This window comes from Canis lupus, chromosome 2, assembly GCF_048164855.1.
Source record: "Canis lupus baileyi chromosome 2, mCanLup2.hap1, whole genome shotgun sequence".
Lineage (NCBI taxonomy): Eukaryota > Metazoa > Chordata > Mammalia > Carnivora > Canidae > Canis > Canis lupus.
In genome coordinates this window covers 17,097,967-17,123,948 of record NC_132839.1, presented here as the reverse complement: position 1 = coordinate 17,123,948, position 25,982 = coordinate 17,097,967, and the positions used below count along the sequence as shown (strand labels likewise).

At 38.6% G+C, this 25,982-nt stretch overlaps 1 long non-coding RNA gene across 1 annotated transcript in view; it reads right to left on the bottom strand.

The window, feature by feature from the left end:
• LOC140613070 (uncharacterized) overlaps positions 1 to 25,982 on the bottom strand; it is a 658,442-nt gene that overhangs the window by 352,882 nt on the left and 279,578 nt on the right. Inside the window, exon 8 of the long non-coding RNA XR_012014181.1 lies at positions 20,265 to 20,367. This is a non-coding gene — a long non-coding RNA (uncharacterized lncRNA). The remainder of the gene's footprint in view (positions 1 to 20,264; positions 20,368 to 25,982) is intronic.

Sequence of the window (25,982 nt, the reverse complement as noted above, 5' to 3'; positions counted from 1 at the left end):
TATTCCAGAGGTATAGTGCTGGTTCAATTTCTGAACACTAATCAATGTAATTTACTGTATTAACTAAAGAAAAATTCATGTCACCATTTCAACTGAAGCAGAAAAAAAATCATTTGACACAATTCAACACTCACTTGTAACAAAAACTGTCCAAAAAAAAAAAAAAATAGAGGTAAACTTCCTTAACTTGATAAAAAGCAGCTATGAAAAGCTACAGCTAACATATTTTTTTAAAAGCTGAATAGTGTCCCCCCAAAATTAGAAACAAGGCAAGCAAGGTTTCCTCTCACCATCTTTATTCTTTTATTCAACATAGTGCTGGAAATTCTACCCACTGCAAAAATGCAAAAGAAAAGAAAAGAAAAAGCATATAGATAAGAAAGGAAGAAGTAAAATGTCTTTATCTATGGATGACATGATTGTCTACATAGAAAATTCCAAGGAATCTTTAAAAACACTAACAAACTCCTATAGGTAATAAGTGAGTTCAGAAAGTTGCAGGACAAAAGTAAACATGAAAAACTATATGTCATTAAAAAACATTATATTACTATATGCCAGTAATCTTTACATGGACACTGAAATTAGAAATGTAATACTACTTATAGCTGCTGAAAGAAAATAAAATATGAAGATGTACATCTAACAAAATATGCATAGGTATTGTATGGTAAAGATGACACAATGCTAATCAAAGGTGATCTAAATAAATGGGAGAGAGCACAGGAGAGCCCCGTCCCGGAGGAGCAGGAGCTGCACCGACCTTCCCGGGCGGAAAGGGGCTCGCGGGGAGTTGGAGCAGGACCCAGGAGGGCGAGGATGCCCTCGGGCTCCCTGGGACACTAACAGAGCAACTGCGCGCCCAGGAGAGTGCGCCGAGCTCCCTAAGGGCTGCAGCGCGCACCGCGGGACCCGGAGCAGCTGGAGGGGCTCGGGGGCGGCTCCGCAGAGGGGGCTGCGCGGCCCCGGGAGCAGCTCGGAGGGGCTTGGGCAGAGGAAGAGGCTCCGTGCGGAGGGGGCTGCGCGGTTCCAGGAGCAGCTCGGAGGGGCTCGGGCGGCGGCTCCGCGGAGGGGGCTGCGCGGCCCGGGAGCGCGAATCCACCAGCGCAGGCTCCGGAGCACAGGGCGCCGGGACACAGCCCAGGATCCGGCCTCCCCCGGGACAGGCAGAGGCCGGGAGGGCCCAGGACAGCAAGGACGCTCCTGCCCCAGCTGAGCAGAGCAGCGGCCCCGCCCCGGAGCCTCCAGGCCCTGCAGACGGAGTTCCTGCCGGAGCTGAATCCAGGTTTCCAGAGCTGCCCCGCCACTGGGGCTGTTCCTCCTGCGGCCTCACGGGGTAAACAACCCCCACTGAGCCCTGCGCCAGGCAGGGGCACAGCAGCTCCCCCAACTGCTAACACCTGAAAATCAGCACAACAGGCCCCTCCCCCAGAAGACCAGCTAGACTGACTGACAACTTCCAGGAGAAGCCAAGGGACTTAAAGTACACAGAATCAGAAGATACTCCCCTGTGGTTCTTTTTGTTTTTGTTTTTGTTTTTGTTTTGTTTTGCTTTTTGATTTGTTTCCTTCCCCCACCCCCTTTTTTTCTCCTTTCTTTTTCGTTCTCTTTTTCTTCTTTTTTTTTTCTTTTTTCTCGTTTTTTTTTTCTTTTCTTCCCTTTTTTTTTTCTCTTTCTCTTTTCTTTCCTTCTTTCTCTCCTCTCTTTTTCTCTTTTTCCCAATACAATTTGCTTTTGGCCACTCTGCACTGAGCAAAATGACTAGAAGGAAAACCTCACCTCAAAAGAAAGAATCAGAAACAGTCCTCTCTCCCACAGAGTTACAAAATCTGGATTACAATTCAATGTCAGAAAGCCAATTCAGAAGCACTATTATACAGCTACTGGTGGCTCTAGAAAAAAGTATAAAGGACTCAAGAGACTTCATGACTGCAGAATTTAGAGCTAATCAGGCAGAAATTAAAAATCAATTGAATGAGATGCAATCCAAACTAGAAGTCCTAACGATGAGGGTTAACGAGGTGGAAGAACGAGTGAGTGACATAGAAGACAAGTTGATAGCAAAGAGGGAAACTGAGGAAAAAAGAGACAAACAATTAAAAGACCATGAAGACAGATTAAGGGAAATAAACGACAGCCTGAGGAAGAAAAACCTACGTTTAATTGGGGTTCCCGAGGGCGCCGAAAGGGACAGAGGGCCAGAATATGTATTTGAACAAATTCTAGCTGAAAACTTTCCTAATCTGGGAAGGGAAACAGGCATTCAGATCCAGGAAATAGAGAGATCCCCCCCTAAAATCAATAAAAACCGTTCAACACCTCGACATTTAATTGTGAAGCTTGCAAATTCCAAAGATAAGGAGAAGATCCTTAAAGCAGCAAGAGACAAGAAATCCCTGACTTTTATGGGGAGGAGTATTAGGGTAACAGCAGACCTCTCCACAGAGACCTGGCAGGCCAGAAAGGGCTGGCAGGATATATTCAGGGTCCTAAAGGAGAAGAACATGCAACCAAGAATACTTTATCCAGCAAGGCTCTCATTCAAAATGGAAGGAGAGATAAAGAGCTTCCAAGACAGGCAGCAACTAAAAGAATATGTGACCTCCAAACCAGCTCTGCAAGAAATTTTAAGGGGGACTCTTAAAATTCCCCTTTAAGAAGAAGTTCAGTGGAACAGTCCACAAAAACAAAGACTGAATAGATATCATGATGACACTAAACTCCTATCTCTCAATAGTAACTCTGAATGTGAACGGGCTTAATGACCCCATCAAAAGGCGCAGGGTTTCAGACTGGATAAAAAAGCAGGACCCATCTATTTGCTGTCTACAAGAGACTCATTTTAGACAGAAGGACACCTACAGCCTGAAAATAAAAGGTTGGAGAACCATTTACCATTCGAATGGTCCTCAAAAGAAAGCAGGGGTAGCCATCCTTATATCAGATAAACTAAAATTTACCCCAAAGACTGTAGTGAGAGATGAAGAGGGACACTATATCATACTTAAAGGATCTATTCAACAAGAGGACTTAACAATCCTCAATATATATGCTCCGAATGTGGGAGCTGCCAAATATATAAATCAATTATTAACCAAAGTGAAGAAATACTTAGATAATAATACACTTATACTTGGTGACTTCAATCTAGCTCTTTCTATACTCGATAGGTCTTCTAAGCAAAACATCTCCAAAGAAACGAGAGCTTTAAATGATACACTGGAACAGATGGATTTCACAGATATCTACAGAACTTTACATCCAAACTCAACTGAATACACATTCTTCTCAAGCGCACATGGAACTTTCTCCAGAATAGACCACATATTGGGTCACAAATCGGGTCTGAACCGATACCAAAAGATTGGGATTGTCCCCTGCATATTCTCGGACCATAATGCCTTGAAATTAGAACTAAATCACAACAAGAAGTTTGGAAGGACCTCAAACACATGGAGGTTAAGGACCATCCTGCTAAAAGATAAAAGGGTCAACCAGGAAATTAAGGAAGAATTAAAAAGATTCATGGAAACTAATGAGAATGAAGATACAACCGTTCAAAATCTTTGGGATGCTGCAAAAGCAGTCCTAAGGGGGAAATACATCGCAATACAAGCATCCATTCAAAAACTGGAAAGAACTCAAATACAAAAGCTAACCTTACACATAAAGGAGCTAGAGAAAAAACAGCAAATAGATCCTACACCCAAGAGAAGAAGGGAGTTAATAAAGATTCGAGCAGAACTCAACGAAATCGAGACCAGAAGAACTGTGGAACAGATCAACAGAACCAGGAGTTGGTTCTTTGAAAGAATTAATAAGATAGATAAACCATTAGCCAGCCTTATTAAAAAGAAGAGAGAGAAGACTCAAATTAATAAAATCATGAATGAGAAAGGAGAGATCACTACCAACACCAAGGAAATACAAACGATTTTAAAAACATATTATGAACAGCTATACGCCAATAAATTAAGCAATCTAGAAGAAATGGACGCATTCCTGGAAAGCCACAAACTACCAAAACTGGAACAGGAAGAAATAGAAAACCTGAACAGGCCAATAACCAGGGAGGAAATTGAAGCAGTCATCAAAAACCTCCCAAGACACAAGAGTCCAGGGCCAGATGGCTTCCCAGGAGAATTTTATCAAACGTTTAAAGAAGAAATCATACCTATTCTCCTAAAGCTGTTTGGAAAGATAGAAAGAGATGGAGTACTTCCAAATTCGTTCTATGAAGCCAGCATCACCTTAATTCCAAAGCCAGACAAAGACCCCGCCAAAAAGGAGAATTACAGACCAATATCCCTGATGAACATGGATGCAAAAATTCTCAACAAGATACTGGCCAATAGGATCCAACAGTACATTAAGAAAATTATTCACCATGACCAAGTAGGATTTATCCCTGGGACACAAGGCTGGTTCAACACCCGTAAAACAATCAATGTGATTCATCATATCAGCAAGAGAAAAACCAAGAACCATATGATCCTCTCATTGGATGCAGAGAAAGCATTTGACAAAATACAGCATCCATTCCTGATCAAAACTCTTCAGAGTGTAGGGATAGAGGGAACATTCCTCGACATCTTAAAAGCCATCTACGAAAAGCCCACAGCAAATATCATTCTCAATGGGGAAGCACTGGGAGCCTTTCCCCTAAGATCAGGAACAAGACAGGGATGTCCACTCTCACCACTGCTATTCAACATAGTACTGGAAGTCCTAGCCTCAGCAATCAGACAACAAAAAGACATTAAAGGCATTCAAATTGGCAAAGAAGAAGTCAAACTCTCCCTCTTCGCCGATGACATGATACTCTACATAGAAAACCCAAAAGTCTCCACCCCAAGATTGCTAGAACTCATACAGCAATTCGGTAGCGTTGCAGGATACAAAATCAATGCCCAGAAGTCAGTGGCATTTCTATACACTAACAATGAGACTGAAGAAAGAGAAATTAAGGAGTCAATCCCATTTACAATTGCACCCAAAAGCATAAGATACCTAGGAATAAACCTCACCAAAGATGTAAAGGATCTATACCCTCAAAACTATAGAACACTTCTGAAAGAAATTGAGGAAGACACAAAGAGATGGAAAAATATTCCATGCTCATGGATTGGCAGAATTAATATTGTGAAAATGTCAATGTTACCCAGGGCAATATACACGTTTAATGCAATCCCTATCAAAATACCATGGACTTTCTTCAGAGAGTTAGAACAAATTATTTTAAGATTTGTGTGGAATCAGAAAAGACCCCGAATAGCCAGGGGAATTTTAAAAAAGAAAACCATATCTGGGGGCATCACAATGCCAGATTTCAGGTTGTACTACAAAGCTGTGGTCATCAAGACAGTGTGGTACTGGCACAAAAACAGACACATAGATCAGTGGAACAGAATAGAGAATCCAGAAGTGGACCCTGAACTTTATGGGCAACTAATATTCGATAAAGGAGGAAAGACTATCCATTGGAAGAAAGACAGTCTCTTCAATAAATGGTGCTGGGAACATTGGACATCCACATGCAGAAGAATGAAACTAGACCACTCTCTCTCACCATACACAAAGATAAACTCAAAATGGATGAAAGATCTAAATGTGAGACAAGAGTCCATCAAAATCCTAGAGGAGAACACAGGCAACACCCTTTTTGAACTCGGCCATAGTAACTTCTTGCAAGATACATCCACGAAGGCAAAAGAAACAAAAGCAAAAATGAACTATTGGGACTTCATCAAGATAAGAAGCTTTTGCACAGCAAAGGATACAGTCAACAAAACTAAAAGACAACCTACAGAATGGGAGAAGATATTTGCAAATGACATATCAGATAAAGGGCTAGTTTCCAAGATCTATAAAGAACTTATTAAACTCAACACCAAAGAAACAAACAATCCAATCATGAAATGGGCAAAAGACATGAACAGAAATCTCACAGAGGAAGACATAGACATGGCCAACATGCATATGAGAAAATGCTCTGCATCACTTGCCATCAGGGAAATACAAATGAAAACTACAATGAGATACCACCTCACACCAGTGAGAATGGGGAAAATTAACAAGGCAGGAAACAACAAATGTTGGAGAGGATGCGGAGAAAAGGGAACCCTCTTACACTGTTGGTGGGAATGTGAACTGGTGCAGCCACTCTGGAAAACTGTGTGGAGGTTCCTCAAACAGTTTAAAATAGACCTGCCCTACGACCCAGCAATTGCACTGTTGGGGATTTACCCCAAAGATACAAATGCAATGAAACGCCGGGACACCTGCACCCCGATGTTTCTAGCAGCAATGGCCACGATAGCCAAACTGTGGAAGGAGCCTCGGTGTCCAACGAAAGATGAATGGATAAAGAAGATGTGGTTTATGTATACAATGGAATATTACTCAGCTATTAGAAATGACAAATACCCACCATTTGCTTCAACGTGGATGGAACTGGAGGGTATTATGCTGAGTGAAGTAAGTCAGTCGGAGAAGGACAAACATTATATGTTCTCATTCATTTGGGGAATATAAATAATAGTGAAAGGGAAAATAAGGGAAGGGAGAAGAAATGTGTGGGAAATATCAGAAAGGGAGACAGAACATAAAGACTGCTAACTCTGGGAAACGAACTAGGGGTGGTAGAAGGGGAGGAGGGCGGGGGGTGGGAGTGAATGGGTGACGGGCACTGGGTGTTATTCTGTATGTTAGTAAATTGAACACCAATAAAAAAAAAAAAAGATAAATAAGTAAAAAAAATAAATAAATAAATAAATAAATAAATAAATAAATAAATGGGAGAGACTTCTCATGTTCATAGATTGTAAAGCCAACAGAGTAAAGATGTCAATCCTCCCCAAATGTATTTCTATAAAAATCCCAGCAATATTTTTGTACATTTAGGAAATATTATTCTAAAATATATATGAAAGGGTAAAAGAAATGAGAATAGCTAAGACAATTTTGACAAAAAAGAAAAGATGGGAAATGTCACTCTGCCTGATATTGAGTTTTACCAGATAGCTACAGTAATCAAGCAACAGTAGGATATTGATGGAGGGATAAATATGTAGATCAATAGAACAAAAAGCTCAGAAATAGTACCACACTTACTGTTCAATTGATATTTGACAAAGGTACAAAAGAAAATCCATCAGCAAGGATGGACTTTTCAATGAACACTGGAGCAATTAGACAGCCATATGCAAAACAAAAAAACAAAACAAAAAAATATGACATAAACCTAACACCTTTTACAAAAATTAACACCAAATGGATCACAGACTTATATGTAAAACTTCTCGTTATAGAACTTTTAGGAAGAAGAAAAAACGCAGGAGTAAATCTTTAGTAGCTAGGGCTCGGCAAAGACTTCTCAGGCTTCATACTAAGAGCAGTGACCCATAAAATTAAAAGTTGGTAAATTAGACCCCCAAAAATTTTTAAAGTTTTATGTTACAAGAGATCTTCGTTTTACAAGAGATGGAAGAAAATATTTGAAAACCACATATCCAACAAAGGAATAGCATCTGGAATACTAGAAAGGAGCCTCAAAACTCACTAGTAAAAATCCAGTTATTAAAACCACTATCATGCTACTACCTGCCTATCAGAATGGCAAAAACAAAAAACTAGTGATAATGCCATATGCTGGCAAGGATGCAGAGAAATGATCATTTATATATTGCTGGTGAGAATGCAAACTAGTACAACCACTCTAGAGAAGTTTAGCAGCTTCTTAAAAAACATACAATTGCCACACTGCCCATCAATTCCACTCTTGGGCACTTATGTCAGAGACATGAAGACATAGTCACACAACAATCCATATATGAATATTTATAGCAACCTTATTATAACAGCTAAAAACTGGAAACAACCCAGATATTCTCCAACAGGTGAATGTTTAAACAACCTGTGGCATACTCATGCTTTAGAATACTATCCGGTAATAAAAAGGGAATAATGCTTGTGTTGATACAAGCAACAACTCAAATGACTCTCCAGAGAATTATACTGAATGAAAAAAGCTAATCCCAAAAGGTTACATACTGTAGGATTCTATTTATGCAGCACTCTTGAAATGATAAAATTCTATAATTTTATCCCCAAAGGTTAGTGGAGAACAGGACAGGACCAAAGAAAAGTAGGTGTGCCTATAAAACGACAATATGAGGAATCATTGTGGTGATGGAAATATCCTGTAACTTGACTATATCCAGGTAAATGTCCTGGTTGTGATCTTCTACTACAGCGCTGCGAGATGCACCATTGAAAGAAATGCGTAAAGAGTACATGGATCTTTTTGTGTTCTTAACAGCTGCATGAGAATCTATTTATTTTGATTTTGAGAATCTCAAAATAAAAAGTTAAATTTTAAAATAATTCAATATAATGGCTCTCACCTTCTCAAAAATTAAGCACAAAGATAAGATACGTCAAAAAACATTCAGGAGAAAACTTTGCTTCTCCCTTCTAAATTATCTGCCTAGCAATCTAAGATGAGAAAGGAATTAGGAGTATAATAACAAATTTTAAAGATAGGTTAATTTTAATATAAACAGTAACAGGATAAACCAATAATATAAATTGTAATTAATAGGTACAGATAGTCACAATGAAAATGTATAGAAACACAAAAAGAATGGATTTTGAATTTTTAGTAGTCTCAAAGAGTCAGGATAGTCCCTTTTTAAGTAGACTCATGTGTTTTGTTTCATGAAATTATGCAGCAATTTAAATTAGAACAGATGATAAAGTAAAAATGAATTCTGATATACTTTGTATTTATAAAATAATGCCAGAGTTGATACACTTATGATAAGTACCACATACATCACTCACCGTGTCTGCACTTACAAGAAACATGCTCTTTCAACCACGGTCACACTGAACCAGACCTGCCTTGGAGCAAAACCAAGTCACTACAAAATTAACTCAGGAAATCAATGACCTAACTTTGGTTTTGCTGATGTAGGGAGGGAGGGAGGTAGGTAGGTAAGTGAAAAGTAGGGAAGGAGGGAGGGAGATAGAGATAAGTAAGGTTGTACAATTGGTTTAAATGTTTGGGTTAAATTGAGTCACTGTTTTTAACCCGTCACTTTAAAATGTGAACACACCTTAACAGAAGAGTTATACAGAGGGCAGACACTAAGTGGCTTCTTTGAGTGAAGTGTCTGAGTTAGGCTTTAACTAGCCTAGTCAGTTGAGTCAAAACAGTCACCGTGGTTGTGTTGCGTAGCTAAGTCTCAGTGTTTTTAGAATCATAGACATTGTGGATAATGGCATTACTTTTTTTTTAAAGATAATAAATACTTCAGAAATTTGAGGTCCCTTTTTTACTGATCTTTAGCAACAGTTTTAGATTTAAGGAATAAAGAAGTGGGAAAAATCAGCATGTTATTAAATCATATTTTTCTTCCCTGAAGATTAACCCCTAAATTCCATGTTTACACGCCATCGCAACTTCAGGCTTTCATCACTTATATTTAAATGCCACTGCAATCTTTGGTCGGGTCTGACTCTCACTGATTTTCCTTCCAATCTATTCTGAGCCTTCTACTTCTTAAAAATACATTTTCGCATTTTCACTCCCCAACAAGGACCCCATCCTGACTTGGTACTGTCAGCTCCTCCAGCCCTTCACAATCTATTCCAATTCCCCTATTTATTGAGCCTTGCTTCCTGCAATTCACTCACAAATATACTTCACCCCAAGCAAGCAAAGTGTCCTTACTTGCCCCTGTGCATACCCAAATCCCTGGCGTCTGAGATCCTCCTAGCATAGATCATTCCCTGGCGTCTGAGATCCTCCTAGCATAGATCATTCCCTTACCTACCCCACTGCATTCTCTTCAACCTTCCTCTCTAATCTCCACGCCACCCATAGTGTCAGGCCCAACTCAAGACCACCATCTTCAGGGAGTCAGTCTGGCTTCCCAGTCCACAGTCCAAAGTGATCCTGAAGTTATGCTCAGAATCAAAGCCAACCATGTGCCCCTTAATTGTCCTCTTACTCATTTTCTTACTCATCTACTCTACAGAAATATATTGAACACTTATGTATGTCTAACGTACTTTGGTAATTATAGCAGTTCTTGCACATCCCTTATATTCTATGATTATATATTTGGCAAATAAAATCAATCTTGCCTTATCTTCTTTTCCAGACTCCTCAGTACCCAGCAGTATAGTTGGTATATCATCATCACCATTAACATCACCAACATCAAATATTAATGGAGCTGTTTCTACCTACTGTCAGTACTCTCCGCAGTGCTGGAAGCTCAGAAATATAAGACATGGCCTTGCAATTGCAGTTCAGGGAGGAAAGTGCTAAATTGATGGTATGCACAATGGTAGAAGAGCGAAAAAACAGGAGCAGGAACCAGAGGTAGGGGGGCTCGTAGGGTTTCATCTTTTTTTTTTTTTTTTTAAGTGGATCCTGCAGTGCTCTTCCCAGATACCCTTTTCAGGACAGATACACCCATTTAGGGTTGTTAGGAATATCGATATCAATCAACCATAACACCCTGCCTTTAGCTGCAAAGACCTGCCCTGCTCAAGGTGACAGGGGCAACTCACAGCCAATGACTGGCTTATTCAGGGAAACAAAACCACAGGCTCCTTTGCCTTGATTTGAGTCAACTCTGAAGAGCCATCTAGCCTCAGGGACCCTGCAATGATCAGATGCTGAGACCTCACTGGTAACTACACTGCCATTCGGCTGCTCACTCTGCCCAGTCTACCTTGCTCACTTCTTTACCTTTCTAAAAGTATCACCCAAGACTGCTCTCCAACAGAACTTTGGCATGCAACTCCCCATCTCACAATCTGATTCCGGGGAACCCAACCTCCATTCATGCTATTGAGATAAGAGTGTGCTTGCTTACACACTTCCTAGCTGAAATAAAGTTCCGGTTCAGAACACTATAAAACAGCTGTGTCATCTTATGTTCACTTTTCCAATATTCTTGAAGTGGGTAGGATTTTTATCTCTATTTCTAAAGACGGTGAAGAGTAGAGAGGTAAAATGTCCAAGATCACACATGTACCTTTAAGATAGCAGATACAAGACTTAAACCCTGACCTTCTTGATCTCACCGTGTGTCCTCCATCCTACACCAGCTTGGAAAAGTACCCTGGTTTTAAGAAAACACTTGGCAGATGAGCACTGGGGTGCTATGCTATATGTTGGCAGATTGAACTCCAATTAAAAAAAAAAAGAGAGAGAGAAAACAACATGAACATCAAAAGAGGCAAACCTGGGTTTTTGTTTCCTACCAGTTATTAACCATGTGACTTTGATAATATTACTTAACCTCTCAGGACTTTTCTAGGCAGCTCTGTGTCCATATAATGGACAGAGCACTGCCATGAAGATTAATTGAAATGGGAAAGGCATTATTTCCTGTTCTCATGGAGGAGTGGTGGTGTATAATTTCAAGTAAGTTTATAGTATTCAGATTGTAGAAAATTTGGAATGTTTTCCTGATCATCTCATTGAAAGGGACTTTTCCTTTTGGTCCTCTCCACTAAAGTGATCTCTTACTTCTCTGGAGTTCCATGCTCTATTATTTACATGGTTGACAGACTGCTGTTTATTTCTCTGGAATCTTATGGTCCCTATGTTTCTTAGAAACATAGGTGTTGGGTTTTTTGTTGGGTTTTGTTTTTGTTTTTGTTTTTTAGTAGTAGACCTTATTTTACAGTTACTGACTTTAATTTGTCAATCAGTGTATGATGTCCTCAAAGGCCTGAATGGTCTTAAAAGTCTTTAGACACCCCTCAGATCCCAGATCACTAAGAGCCCCACAGTAAATGCTACCTTGATGTATGTGAACTTTGTGGTATATGCTGAGTAAACAGATGTTTTGTTAGGCTGCACCTGCCCCAGTAAGTAGTCCATGAAGGGGAAGAGATAATAATTCAGTCTGCTCTGCAAGACATAGAAGAAGGGTAAGTATAGGAAGCAGTTAACTGAAACATACAACTTGCCCAATAAAAGAATGTGGACTTCTGGATGTCAGAGTCTGTTTGTACCAATTGTCGACTAAATCACTCATTCTCTTGGATAAAAGTAAAGAGTATGGGGGGAAACAGGAAGTGCTCAGCCAATGCTGTTCATTCCTGCAAAACATGGAAACAAAGAGGACCAGGAAAAGAGTTCTCCAATAGAACACACTTCCAAACATTAATCAGTCAAGCCAGAAATAAAGGCTTTTGCTGAGATGGAGGATGGGGTGGAAATGCTGCTGTAGGAAATGTGATAGGGAGTCAGCAAAAGAATTGTGAACAGCCATAAAATTAGAAAGCATGACTCTGTACAGATCCAGTCAGAATAGTTTTGTGATTTTCTATAGCAACATTCAACAGCCCAGCTGTGTGATGAGCGAAATAGTAAAGATGACCCTGGCTAGGGTAGAGAAATTCTCTTCTCTTGTTGATTCCTTGTGCATGTTCCTACATTAAACTATATATGACAAAGCAGCAACTAATTAGAAATATTAGCCTATTGGATCATAGGTCTTATCCTCTGATCAGAGGGGTAGTGGAGCAGAGCTCTTAAGAGAAAAAGCTCAGCACATTAACAGCCCTAGGTTTGAATCCAGTCCCTACTCTAATTAGTACTGTCTTTGGGAACATTATTTAACCATACTGTATAAACACAATAGCATATACCCCTTAAATTAATTGTATTAAATAAGACAATGCATAAAGCATTTAACACAGTGCTTATAACTGCTGAATAAATGGGAAGGAACAGAACTTGAAATTCACAAGAATAAGCACTACTTGCTTTAGAAGTTATAAAAATTAGATTAAAATTTACAAAGCTAGCATTTACCACAATTTATAATTAAATACAATTTATTTGTTTATTGCCTGCTTCCTGACTAAACCATAGATTCCATAAAGGCAGATACTTTCTCTGTTTTGGCCAAACATTCCCCAAATACAGTACCCAGCACGTAAGAATTAATTGATCAGCTAATTAAAATCAGCATGGTACCAAGTTCAGAAATTGTACCACAGGAATACTTTATTAGGAACTTCACCTTATATATCCAGATCACTCTACAAGTCCACAGTGATTAAAAAAATAAATAACAAAAAAAAATGGGCTAACTAAATCTTCTTCTGAATCTCTACACTTAGATTATCCTCCTTTCCTGAGCAAGAGACAAGCTTCTATCTTGTTGGTATGGCTTTCCGTGGCTTCTCCCTCCTGGGCGAATTTCATCTTCTACTGGCCGATTAAGGGAATGAGAGCTTTCGGGACGTGTGTGCACGCTGCTGTGTGTTTTGTTGTATATGCACATGTGTCTTTTCTCATCAGCATAACACTTTTCCATTGTCACCCAGAGCTGTCTCCTCCTCCTATTTACATTTCCTCCATTATCCCTAGTTAGTATCCATACCCACCACCTTGATTTCCCTCTACAATCTGACCTATTAGATTCTTGAATCTTCAATAACTTTCACCATATAGTGTAATCAGTAGCATGGAAAACTGTCCATCTTTCATACTTTTCTCAGAATTGTGATTAGAGTATGCAGACAAACATTTGTTCGGTTATCACTTTTAAAGCAAAACTCCTAAAGCATCTTTTACCGTAAAAACCATGAAGGGATACTGGATGTCAGGTAAGCAAACACAGATAAGAAAGGGAGCTACTAACTTCTCTGTTGACTGACATGGTTGTGCCAGAGTTTTCAGCTTTTCAGGGCTCATTTTTACTTTTTGAATACATAAGAAACAACTAGAAGCTTCACATCTGCTTCTGTGAACTGTTGTTTACTGGAGAGCGCCTCTTTAGCTTAACATGGGTTGACTACAAACAATACTTATTTATTTTCTTATTGCTCTTTCCAGTAAATAACAGATCTTACCTAAAAAATGGCTGAGGCCACCGTACAGGTTTGTGATTCAAACACCAGATGACAACGTGCCATTCCTCACACACAAGGAATCCTTCTGGACCATCTACGAGAAGGGCCCTCACATCTGCACAGCTTTGAGAATATTCAGCTGGTGGAACTTAGATTGCATTTGTTGTATGCACCCCACTAATTTTTTTTCTAGTTTCTTTCTTGAATTTACCCTCAGGTTGTATCTTAATCTCCAGTGGCTTCTGTTTGGGAATTGAGTATTATGAATCTCAAGGAGAAGATTAAATAAATCCTCTTTTAAAAATAAACAATTTAAAAAATAAATAATTTCAAGGGTGTGATTAAAGATGTCCCAGTGGCTGAAAAATTTTTCTGATTTATTTATCTGATGAATTTTTCCAAGTTTCTATTGGTACAAAAGAAAGGGTAGTTTCCAAATTATTGATTTATTTCATCTTCGGTCAAATTCTGAAAACATACGTGAAAATTTATTCAGGATGATTTAAACCAACATAGCCGGATGAATAATATGATTTGGCCGTTGACTGATGGAAAACAAAAGCCACCACATCACTGGGTCACAACCAACAAGAACAGGGTGTTTCTCAGATGAAAGCTCTCTTGCAGAATTAGGTGAATGCACTCAATCTCATGCAGCAGATCATTCAAAGATGAGTTAATCCAAAGAGAATAAATACATAGTCCTCAGAGAAACAACTATATAAACCGAAAAAATAATCAGCATCAATATGTCAGACATAAACCACAATAATGTATAGTCAAATACTTGGAAAAAAATCAAGTGTATGTTCTTTGGGGAGAGGATGCTGATTCCTGAAAAGATTATGAATGGCTTGGCTAGCTGTTTTGTTTCTTGAAGAACAATTACATACTTTAAGAATGAAGTTACGATTCTGTCATTATTTCATGCCCTTCTAGTACTTATTAATTATCATATATTATAGATCCTCCCTTAAGTGAGTAGTTTTCTAGGAGACCACTGGAGTATTATTAATTCAATTGCAGCAATAATTGACCCAGTAGAATGCTGGTGCTCTCTCCGATTGAAAGCGCCTTCCAAAGTGCTATGTGTTCAGAGAAGGATTTTTGTTGTTGTTGTTAAAGAAACAATAAACCTCCTGAAATCGGTTACATAAGCATTCATGCAAAGTCTTCCATGTGCAAAGCACCATGTTAGATATTTGGAGAGACATCCAGGAACATTACATTTTCATTTTTTTTTATCTAAATTCAATTAGCCAACATATAGTACATCATTATTTTCAGATGTAGTGTTCAATAATTTATCCGTTGTGTATAACACCCAGTGCTTATCCCATCACATTACATTTTCAAAAGGAAAATAAGAAATGAACACAAGTAACTTTAAAACAAGGCCGAATATAAACATGATAGATTGGAGCTTTAAACAATGCACCACAGGAGGAAAGAGGAAAGATGTATTCAAGTCGAGAGTAGTTTGGAGATTGGGGGTTGTCTTCAGTTGGAGAAAGGGCTTATTTACTATTAGTCGTTACTTTAAACTTTTGTTGTAACAAAAATAAATGTCATCCAGAATGTATCGCAGACATGAATAAATGAAGAAATACAACCAAAACTCTACACAAACCATTGGTGATAGACTCACGGGTCCTCACCTCCCAACACAGTCACCAAGCCTGTGTGCAGTAGCCATACATGCACCCTCTGATATTCAGCTGGAATCACACACCTACCTGCTTTTTGAATATTTAGCACACTTTAAAAGTTTCCTTTACCCAGGATTGTACTCACATAAGAGGTACATGAATAAAAAAAAAAAAAAAAAAAAGAGGTACATGAAAAACTAGAATTATGTTTAAAGAATGACGCAATGTTGAAAATCAAAACTTTTAGGTTTGTCCCACTCCTCGCATCTAATTGCACTATTAATCCGACCTTCCTCTTTTTCCCTTTTTTCCTATAGAGGAGACGTAATAGTTTGCAGAAGGCTTGCTAGGGCACAAGTTTTGAAAATAGGGTCTTAATTGAAAAAGATCGCATTTGTAAGAATCAGCCGCCTGGTATGCCAATAAAAACCAACAACTAAATTCCAACACAGGTCCCACAGCCTTCTCCTGGTCTTTTCCTCAATGCTTAGTGTGCAGTTCTGACTGTAATTTAATGATTGCTTTTCTGATCCAAATATCAATACTTAATGTTTATCACCAGAATGCCAAGTTAGATGGCCTGGCCTCCTCCTCCTCCTAATAAGAAAAAATGACCTAAGCATTAGCCAGGCTTTGATGAAATAGGGAGTGAACTGAAGGGAGCCTCCTTCCGCCAACACAGCAGCAATGTGTTTTGTCTCGACTGAACTTCCACAAATGTGTAATTTATTTGGAAGAATATGTTGCAGATAAGCAAAAAAAAAAAAAAAAAAAAAAAAGGCATCTGGAAGCCTTCTTGCCAAATGGTAACTTTCTGGAAGGTTCCTCATTTAGAAGTAATTTCTGGAAAATTTCTTGATTAATACAAATCCGTGAACAAACTTAAAAATGATGGCTTTGTTATTGCTTTGGCACAATATGTTAACAACACTGTGAGTGCTGCCAAAACTCTGAGAGTTCTTTCATGCGGATTATGGTCTTGTTTACAGATCCAGCTGTACTGAGGCCTTGTCCACGGTGGTAACCTAACAATGTTCCCAGTGGGGGTGCCCATTAGGGGAGGGGAGACTAACTGAAGTTTAGTTTGTTTAAATTGAGCAAGAATGCACAGCGGCACTCAGATCTTTGGGGAATGTGTTGGAAGCATACCCTTTCTGGGATCTGTTTTCGTTTATTTAAGGGGGATGTTTGCATTGCTCAAAAATTGCAATACACAAACTTGCCATACAAGATGCCTTCCAAATGTTTACTGTGGTCTATACAGAAGTGAGCAGAAAACACAAATAATACTAGATTGGAGTGAAATGCTAAATGAAAAAGGTAATTGCTAGCCTCTGAAATTTTTACTAATTAAAAACCCAAACTACTTTCTGTGATATATATGTGTGCATGCACGCAGAAAACCTATTCCCAAGTAGGACCATATAAATTGGATAGGAAAGGTAAACAAAACACACTGAAGAATATGAATCTCAAACTGTCGGAAACTGGCTTTCATTAATAGGACACTTATGCAAATATTTTCTTTTCATTGCTTTGCATAGATTTGTATACATGAATTTTACTGGCATTTTATTTTACAGGCGCTAATGACAAAATAAAAATTCCTTTTTTTCCCCAAAAACAAATGTGGGAAACAATAGAATCACACATTTTCTCACCTTAGACAAAAAATTTAACAAGATTTTAGTGGCTGTATGTTATTACCAAAAAAGAATCAGGAATATTCATTGCCTCTACGTTAACTTTCTGACATCTATGAAGTCCCTAAATGAAAATAATCTGTTCAGAAGAAGCTTTCGCTTTTTCTGCCTTCTGTCCTTTCTGCTAAGAGAGGATCAGGAATAGACCAGCGAGACCCCAGGCTGCTGGGCCCCTTAGCCGAACTCTGGTAGATAAAGGCCTCCTCAAGTGTTTCCTCCCTGACACCCACCGAGAGGCCATGGCGCTTCTGTCATGTTAAAAATGTATTGAGCTTGAAGTTCATCTCTCAGATATCATTTAGGTCAAAATAAAATTCTTCCTGGAAATCTCATGATTCACAGTTTTTAACCTGAATTCAGTTTTGTTCAAGTAATTTCATTAGAGGATTTATTTTCTACTTGATTCAAAAAGTGAAACTCCAGTGAATATTTTTTAAAAGCCATGATTTTCATTTCTCAAAAAAAAAAAAAAAAAACCTCTCTTAATATTTCACTATATAATATTATCCTTGATAAAAATAGGTCAATATTTTAATTAAATATACCCTATTCTCTGGTTATAATATAGAAATCTTGCTAATATACGAGAGAAAAACATGAAGTTGCCCATTTTTCATAAAACTGCTCAGCCATTTATGCAGTGCCTTCGTATTTAGCATTCCCACATGCAAATGGCATCCTGTGCAGCTCTGTCCATGAGGATGCAATGCATTCCCCCCACTATCACCAAACTTCAAGATCAGTGATGGAGGACAGAGGGTTATCACTATGGTCATTGGTTTACAGAGACATCTTTATTCTTCTTATTAATGAATTTCACCTCCACATATTTCTTGAAAGAACTGCCTTGTATGTTAACATAGTTTTTGAATTAAAATTAGTAAAAAGCAATATAATAACATATAAGGACAAAGAACACAGCATCAGCCTACCTAAGTTTTTATACCAAATTTTCTACTTACCAACGATGAACCTTTGGATAAGCTACATGTCCTGTCCATGTCTCAGTTTCCTCATCTATAAAAATGGACCTAATAGTGGTAACTTTTCCATTGGATTGTTTTGAGGATTAAATGGAATAATACGCACACGACATTTTAACAAAGTGCCTGGAACATGGTAAACCCTCAGTAACTGCAATGTATAAAAGTAATACCAGACAGATGAGCCATTATTTTTAGTTGAGTTAATTTTTCAATTATTTTTAGTACTTTCCATGTTTTGAAGCAGTTAATAGGGGCATTTTAAAAAATACCAAAGGCCATGTTGACAGACACAATATTACTAAAAGTATTTCATAATTGTTCTGACAATATCTTACAATCAAATCTGGAAATATTTAGAAACTATTAAGTTTATGAAAGACAGACCTGACTGAACAATTTAGAACCAAGCTTTTTGATATACTGTTTTCCAAATTCCCTTAGGGATAATAATGTGAGGTTAAAACAAAACAAACGATAGATTGTGACATAGTCCTATGGATCTATAACTAATATCAACAAAGATAAGTTTAATACCCAACTGTTTTCCAGAATATTCTATTCAGTATATAATAGTTCTTTACTGTGGACTATTTTCCTGCATTCAAAATTCAGGATATATTCTCTACTGACAACTTAATTTCAGAATACAATTACCAAATATACAAAATAAACCTTTTTAAAATAAGTCCCTTAATATCTATAAGAAACTGCCAAATGTGCCCATGCTCTGAGTTTCCTCAACATGGTGACCATAAGCCTCTCATATATTAGCACCAAAGAGGCCCAGTCACTGTTTCTAGGCTGAAACCTCTCCAGATTTTCAATGCTACCCTGGTTGAGACCAAACAGTCCAGGGGCGGGAAGAGATAGGGATGCTTTAGTGCCAATCTCAGGATTATATAGTTACGCATAAAGTATTTTCCTAATCCTGTTCATTATTCTGATTTGCTCCCAAGGACACAGATGACATAAGGTATTAGGAAAACAAGTACCTTTTAAAAACATTTCAATGTTTATAATTTCATGATTGAAAAATGAAACCAATGTTTTTGCTTTCTAGAAATGAACTATGGAGTCTCTTTATTACCTCATCGGATTAAACTAGTTAATGAGCCAGACAAGATATTTGTTAGATGTAGTCACATAACTCTTAAAATAATCTTGTCCAAATCAGCACCCCATATTTCCATATGTAGTGATAAGATTGATCAGATTGTGACACGTGCTAATGGAAGCTGAGAAATTTGGGGAAGATAAGTTAGAGTAGCATGCGTGAGAACTACTGGGTATAATGTTCCTCCTGAAATTACAAGTTCACGCACAACATTGTCAAACCTCTGTGTGTAGTAATTTTATGTTGTTGTTGTTGTTTTAATCCTTTCTCTGGGGGCACCTAGGTAGCTCAGTGGGTTAAGCATCTGCCTTCAGCTCAGGTCATGGGCCCGGGGTCCTGGGATGGAGTCTGCATTGGGCTCCCTTCTCAATGGGGAGCCTGCTTCTCCCTCTGCCCCTCCCCTAGCTTGTGTTTTCTCTCTCCCTCTTTCAAAAATTAATAAAATCTTTAAAAAAAATCCTTTCTCTGTGCCATTCTTTTTTTTTTTTTTTTCCCCTCATATGGGCCCAGTCATTGAATCTTTAGGATTGAAAGTCATTCTGGAGGAAAAAAGAAAGTATTCTTCACCATTGCAGTGAATCATTCGTAGCTAAAGGCGGCCTTTGTTCTCAGTCACCGGTTAGCCTGCACTTTCATAGCCTAGTGCCTTCCACCAGAGCCCCTTGATATATTCACAGAAATGATGGAAGATGCATGAGACGTGAAGGTGACATGTGCAGTCTCCAGGAGGAAACTGATGCCCTGGTTGCTCGCTAAGGAGCCATCCTGGCGTTAGCCGCATCTGCAGCCATCCGGCTGCCCTCCCAGCTGGAAGGAAGGTGCTAAGCAGCAGCTGTCAGCAGAAAGACAGAGGCAAGGGGGTGAAGTCTCTCCAGTTCCCAGAAATAAAAACTGTCCATGAAAATCTCCAGTACCGTACCCTGATAGCTGCCTTCCTTGCAAGACTTCAGACCTAACTTCCTTGAAACTTCTTTAGCCCGCTGCCTTACCGGTTTCAGGGCGATGCATTACTCAGCCACTGCCTGTGAAGTGAACCAGAACAATCTGAGGTTAATTCACCTCTCCCAGCAATCATAAAAGTTTGTTCGTTCATAGATTCGACAATGAAATTGTTACTGATTAGTCCAAGTCAAAAATCTGCACTTTCGTCATTTCAAAAACGATTTAATTACCTTTTTCTAATGCAGTATATATGCTCCATTTGCCAAGACAAAAGAGCTATTATTCAACACGAAAAAAATATTGCTGTAGCAAGCACAGTAACTTTTAATGTTTTCACTGCTGAACTGTCAAAATGCGAACATTCCCACCCCCACCCTTGAAAAAATGAAAGTATGGAACCATAGTATAACCTTCACTTTTATAGTAAGAGGTTTCCAGAATATGACAAAGAAAACATAGCAATTTCAGCCAGGTCATAATTTAGTATAAAATAAAACAAGACATTTAAACCCGAGGAGGAAAAAAAAATTCTGAGAGTGGTAGAACTATCAAACTATGTGTGCAATTTCCTTGTGCTCAAATTGCATTTTCTCCCTTCAGTGTTATATGGAGCAGGGTCTTGCCCTCTAGATTAGAGACTTTTGCATTAGAGGAAACTAGGTTATGTCTTCCACTGTCAGAGACAGAAATTATGAGCTGGAGTGCATTTTAGCCAGTCACTCTGAGAAATGTTAGCCCAAGGGGGTAATAATTAGAACTGTTTTTGTCAGGTGACTGCATTTTAAGCAGTGATGTGTCTGAGAATCTAGCTGAGGGGTTTAATATAAATATAAATATTTTTTTCAGTCAGCATTGTGGCTTGATTTTTTTTTTTTTTTGCTTTGCTTTTTATTTCAAAAGTAAGCACTTTTCAGGAATTATCAGCTAAAACGTCCCACAGTTTAGTATTATGGTGACCCAATAATATAATATAGCCAGCAGAAAATGATACTCGAGCAGTATGAGAAGTTAATGCATAAACCTATAAACCAACTCATTATGAGATCATCATGTATTTACGGACACAAATAACTAGTCTGTATACATTGTTTCTAGGAATCTAAGCACAAACATCAATAAGAATTTCACTTCTGAATTATCATATTACTTATTTAAGTTGTTATCTAATACAATTTAATTTAGTTCCCACAAATAAATTTTAAAAATTAAAAAAAATGTAATTTATGGACTTTTGGAATACTTCACCCTGGTATAGCCCCTCTGGGGTCAGGGTCCCACAGTAGGGTGGGTAGCCAAGGAGTTCTGTTAGTATTTATTAAGTTGCCCAAATCTGAATATACCCCCTTTTGACAAGAATGGATCATTTTAATATTTGTTCCCATTACAAAAGCATTATGGAAAAATGGGGATGAATGGAAACAATCTCTTCTCCTTTAGCTTATAAAGTTTAATAAAGACTATCCTTTTGTTCTTACAATAACCCTGGCTTTACAAATAAATGAATCACTTTAGATTATGAGCTTCTCAGAACACAAGATCATGTTTTCTACAGGTTCTTAAAAATACCACACAGACCTTCCCATAATAACATAAATAATGAACAGCTATAAAATAAAAGCTTTCTCCTGAAAACTAGCTTACACTATTCTATAACACATGAGACAATAAATGCAATCATTGAAAAGTAACTAATTTTCTGGGACTGCTCTACTTTATATATGGACACACAGATATTTTAAATCTTCTTTCTAAAAAGGATTCAAGTGGAAAAATTTTGTTGTCATTTATTATAACCAATTATGAGGATACCTTTCACAATATCACAATATTCCAAAGAATAAGCTTATGAGGTGCAAATTCATTTCTCCACCGTATAACTCAACGTACCTTGCTCTGCAGCACCCAAGATAATCATATCTCCCAGTTTGAACCTTAAGTGACTGCTCAAAAAGACTGCTTTAAATTCTCTAGCAAGGCTGATTCTCTCCTCTTGAGGGATCTTACACCGACCCCCGCCCTCACTCCTCTTTTTCCCAAGATGCTATCTGGGCATAAGAAAATGATCTCATGTCCTAATGGTGGCAGGGGAAGGACATCTGGCTTGTGCATCCAGGTCTTCTCTGGCCTCAGCCAATCTGTTTCCCCACTATACCAAGTTATTGAGTATTCTGTGCTAGTATCCCACATGTTATGGTTTGTACTGCCTGCACTTTGGGGGGCTTACAGAAGGGAGGGTGATGATGGCACCTATTCCCCAAAACCTCAGATTCTCTTATCACTTTCTGTAACAAGGTCCCTAGCCTCTGTGCCATCCCTGCCCTGATCCCAAGCTTCTTGCATTCATTCAACTGATTTTCTTAAAAATAGGCTATTTAAGAATTTACAGAGCCCTTGAAATCCTCGTGGACCATGGGAAACCAGGGGCATTATTTAGCCCTCATGTCTTCTTTCAATTATTCCTAATTTCCCAACCATGTGGCAACATATCGGTGTTGTACCACGATAAATATGGAACTTCTGGGAATTTGAAATTCTCCTAGGATAGATCATGAAATAAGTAGCAAGCTTAACCTAACTCCCGACCCGTGAATCCCACCATTTTAACTGGATTTTTCTGCTAGCTCTCACTTTACCTCAACCCAAAGCATTTGAACTCCGCATGTTGAATGAACTCAAGGACACTCTCATCTGACCTCCTATCCCTCTCCTGTCTTCCCTCTTCTCCAACCTGCTCTTTCTGTCAAGACTGCCACCATGTTCTATCCTCCTCTTTCCCTCAGTTTAATTCACTCTCCCCTTCACTGGTTTGATACTGGTGGACAAGCAGTACAGATTATCAAGGAGAGAAAAGACAACGGGAGGTATACTGGGGTGTATGGGCTCCTCCCTGGTTTTTCTCTACCCTCTTTGGCACCTCAGAGGCAGGAAGATTGCAAAGGTGGATTTCCCAGACTCCCTTGCCACTTGCCTGCCCATTAAGTTCTACCAGTGGGCAGCACTGGTGGGAAGTTGAGGAGAACAAGAAGCCATTTCTCCCTGATACTAATGGCAGTTTCAGCAGCTTCAGTCGTGACAGGTAAGCGTGGTTCCAAGTTGTACTCAGGTTGCACTCACACTCGCGGCCTCGGCCACACGTGGACTCTGTAAGACCCTTTCCTCCTTTGGGCCTCTGGGCCTCAGGGTCAGGAGTGCTTCTCTACAGATGCTACTCTCTCAGCAACCTCACCCCATCGGTGCCTCTAGCCCTTCCAGTACTTTGTAACTGTATTAACTCTGCTTGAAATTCTTCAAATGGATTCTGTTTGTCTGATTAAACCCTGCCTATTTAAACAGGCCAATCATGGGAGCTTTATTACACTTAAACAAGATCTACCTGTTGAAGTCTTTTTAGTTGCCTTCTTTTTGCATCGGTGGTTGAAAAGAATGTGAGGTAAATCTTTGGCATAATCGTCACTAACCATCGTAACTACCTAAAGAGAAGGGGAAGACTACACCAGAGCCTAGATGGGGTCTACAACAGAGAAGGGGAGACATTAGTTATTACGGCTCTGTTTTTTACCATGTGTTTCCACAAGTCATGTTCTACCTTTCTTGCCCTACTCCATCTAGCGCCACATGTACTACCATTCTCTTACTTCCAAATTCTCCTGACTTTGAACAAATTGTAGTCCAAGGTGCCAGGATGCTGATGCCTTTAATCACCTGCGGTAATGAGGAATGCTGTGGTCCAAGGACTCAGGGAGCAAGTAAAGTATACACATACACACATTCAATTGCTCCTCTATTTTCCTTTCAAGTCAGGGGCCTGTTAAGTGGAGGAAACAGGTTGACTTTTTATCTTTATATCTCTAGGCCTGTTTTATCCCAAAGTCGAAAGGCATGTGAACAGCTTTTAGGATTTTTATAGACTTAGAACCATATAATTATAGAAGTAAAAAGAACATTAGAAATCATATTATTTTACCTCCTCATTTACACATGATTATCTCTACTATAACACTCGTCACTCCTACCATAATTTATCTTCCCAACTGATCCATGAACTCCTTGAAGAAAGGGTCTGTGGTTTTTATCTTAACATCTGTGTCTAACATAGTGCCTACAACACAGGAAACATTCCATAAATACTTGTTGGAAAGAAGTAGATGAATGGATGGAAGAGTCAATGGATTAATGAATGAAGGAATAAGTAAGAGTTGAATATCATGTCTAAGAATACACAGCAACAAGCAGCCTAATAAGGAGTAAAGAACATCTCGTCTTATCTTTTCTAATTCCAAGTCCAGTATTGTTTTTACGGACTCTCTTCTGACTTAGCATTTTAAATGTTTCTGCATAAAACAAGGTTTAGTCCCTTTGCCCTCAGAGCAAATGTAGAGATGTGGGTGAAAACAAGGAGAGATGCCATTCTACCTGCCAGGGAGAGAGAAAGGAAGGTACTTGGTACCTAGCACAAGTTTCAGAAGCAACGGCAAAGTCCCCAAGACCCGTTGAAAAGGAGAAGACTCAGGCAAGCATGACAGAAAAATCATACTGGACCCAGCTGCACCACACCTTCAATTTCCACTGTGGTCAGTTTGTGCCTATTTATGGAAAAGCTACCACATATAAATAGCTGGATACTCTGAATTTTCACCCGGGGAGAGAAAAGTTCAATATCTGTCTACATTATCACTATTTTTCCCCAGGAACAGTACATGTCACTTACACAAATTGTAAAAAAAAAACAAAAGACCGTAAGATATGAAACTGCTCTTTCAGAATCCAAATGCTCTAGAAGCATCACTGATGTTAATGTATAATATTTAGGAAAAATACATTCATCTGGTTGCTCTCTCAACATGTAGAATTTCTAAACCAAAATAAATAAATAAATAAATATGGGAAATTAGGAGGACAAACAAATGCCACTAAAAGATAAATACTGTTAAAATTCTGTTACAAAAACACTTGAATTCCTTGGTGTTTATTTTAACTCCAACTGCAAATCACAAACCACATCATCTAAGACTCAAAACAAAACTATATACACATGCTTACACCCAGAAATTTCGGCAGAAAATTAACACACCATAAAAAAGGAGCCTGGTATGCCACTTGGTTGCATATTTCAGTTTCTCCCAACATGTGATGAAGTAGAAATGTGACATTTGATATTATCACTGATGGTTAATTCTGTGAACATTTTATTATTTTTCAGACATCCCAAGATTTATATTTTTTCCTCCTCAAATGAAAGTGAGAATTTAAATACCAAGTCTTCCCTTTCTTTTGAAAAAATAAATGCTATAATACACTTCCCAAGGTTAATCTGTGTCCTTGCACCTCCAATGAATCCATGGCAAGAAGATTTTTTATTGCTCTGCCATATCTAAAATTGCTTAGTCCATACTCTCTTAGACACATCATTTTTCAAACCCAAACTTCTAAGTTTCATCAGAAAGGAGCACATTACACTAGATGCAAAGTGAATGACGACTAACTCATGTTCTTGGGATATGCACCATTATTCACCAAATAAACAAGCCCATATGTTTTAGGTTGAAGAAATAATCTTGCAGGAAGCACTGTTAAGATACCACAGACTCTGAATGATTCTTTGGCAAACTTAAAGTAGTTTGTTCTGGAAATTGTATCATCCATGGAGCCCTAGCTCTGGCCACTTGATTTGTAATGGATACCGTTCCAAATAAAT